A 2,490-nucleotide genomic window follows, 5' to 3' on the forward strand; every position below is an offset into this window, starting at 1 on the left:
ACATGTGGTCAACTGTGGTCCAAAAACATTGCAGTATTTTGAGAGAGATGGAGAGAACACATTCATATAACTTTTATTACAGCATATTGTTATAATTGTTTTATTTTATTATTAGTTATTGTTGTTAAGCTTCTCCTGTGCCTGATTTATAGGTTAAAATTTATCATAAGAATGTGTGCATAGGAAAAAACACAGTATATTTAGGATTCAGTACTACCTATGGTTTCAGGCATCTGGCAAGAGTCTTGGGACATATCCCCCATGGATAAGAGAGGACTATCGTACTTCCTTCATTGGAATTCAATCTGAAATTTGATGTATCAATTAGTCAAAGCCAATGTGAACTGAAAATAATATTGTAAGTTTTTGTCTGAGCCCACTGACTAATGCAATGATATGATTAGAAAATAAAGCTTCACAGAATTAATTGTTTTGGTAGTAAACAAGGTCAATGTGAAATGTCTGGAGTAAGAAATTGGCTCTGTTGTATTTAGTCAATCTGGTGAACTGCCTTGAATCTCTACCCCAAAATATGAGGGGTTTCAGGGGCTTTACTTATCTTTCCCCCCAAATAAATTTCCTCAACCAATAAGAAGGATGTACATTGACTGACCAATTGAAACCGTAGGGTTTTTATATTCAGAGACAATGTCAAATCTGTAAATATTTATATACATATATTTATATATTAATATATATGTAAAGAAAGATTTTACAATTGTTACTCAGTACCCTCATTTGGTAGCTGAGGAAACTAAAGCACAGAGGCAGTGAATATTAAGGTAAGAATAATACACATATTCTAAATTGCAATCCAATGATTTCTCCAGAATACTATATACTTCATAAAAAGGAAAAAAATATATTTAGAAGCTTATTTGTATCTTTTATAAAAATTTGCAAGTTATCTCTGTGTATCTACTGTTTTGTGGGAGATTTTTGTGGTTAGGAGCAAGCCTGGGCCAACAGCCACATTGAATGGCTGGATAGAAACCTGAAACTCTTCAGTTGCATCATTTTTAAGGTGAATAATTCATTCAAGTGTGTGTAAAAATCAGAGTAAATGATGGCATCTTGATACGGATCTGACTGCAATAAAGAGTGTACCTCTTAAAAAGAAAACCTTCTTTAATTCTTTCTTTTTTTTTTTAAATAAAATATTTCTCCACAAAAGAGATGAAGGAACTCACAGAACCTGACTGCTATGATTTCAGGTTACAATCAGTTGACAAGCAAAGGGAGTTCTGAAGTTCCTGACCTTTCAGGAAGTGTGTCATATGTGAGCTAAAGTTGGCAGATGGAGCTGAAATTTAAGCCAATATGCAGTAATTATTAATTTGAAGATTGGGGGTGTACAGAATAATTTTCAATTAGCTATGGTAATATTTCACAAAGAAAGTTCAGACAGGAAGATGGGAAAGAGAAAGTCAGAAAAACATTTAAGAATGATTAAATTGAAAAAAAAAACTTAAAGACTAAATTTAAGTAGGCCTTAGCAGTACCTACGTAATAAAGGAACACATTCAACAAACCAGAAATATCCCCTAAAAGTAATACTTAAAGAAATAATGATGGACACACAAAACACAAAACATAAGAGGAAAGCCTGAAAAGTTTAACCACGTTAAAATTAAAAACATAGACTCTTAATTATCCAAAATACCACAATGAGATTGAAAAAGACAAGGCATGAACAGAAAAGATATTTTTATTAATAACACATATAATTGACAGAGATCTTATGTCCAGAATATATAAAGAATTCTTATTTATTAAAAAGAAAGAGATGAAAATAAAATAAGCAGCAAAAAGACACAAATAGGCATTTCTCAGAAGTAGAAACACAATTACCATAAACATATGGAATGTTGCTCAACTGTACTGTCAGAGAAATAAAAATTAAAATCACTAAGCTAATATTTCACACAGACTAGATTGGTCAAATGATGCAGCTGGATTATATAAAATGAGGATGATGATTTGAAGCAATGAGGACTATTGTCCACTACCAGGAGAAATATAAACTGGTACAATCACTGTGGGAAAAAATGAAATTACCTAGCAAATTTGAATATGTTCACAGGATTTTCTCTATTTAGTGCATATCATAAGTGAACTTGAAACATGTGCTCTGGCCTGGGAGACAGACAACAGGATATTCCCAGTGACAGTGTCAATATTACTAAAATACTGAGAAAAATCATAAATACTCAGCCCAGATGAATAAGTAAATACACTTGAAGTATTCACGGGATGAAATAGTAATTGCAGGAAACAAGAATTCATTCCTATCAACAAGGAACGATTTCAAACATTATAGTGTTGGATAAAAGAAGCATATATGGTTATCCTATTTATTCAATGGTCAAAACCAGCAGCAATGAATTTATTAAATAGAAATACATAAGTAGATGGTGAAACTACAGAGAAAAGCCAGGGAATGAAACAAAATTCAGAGGAGGAAAAAAAAAAATGGGTTGGGTATTAGCT

The sequence above is a fragment of the Eulemur rufifrons genome, chromosome 3 (genome assembly GCF_041146395.1).
Source record: "Eulemur rufifrons isolate Redbay chromosome 3, OSU_ERuf_1, whole genome shotgun sequence".
Lineage (NCBI taxonomy): Eukaryota > Metazoa > Chordata > Mammalia > Primates > Lemuridae > Eulemur > Eulemur rufifrons.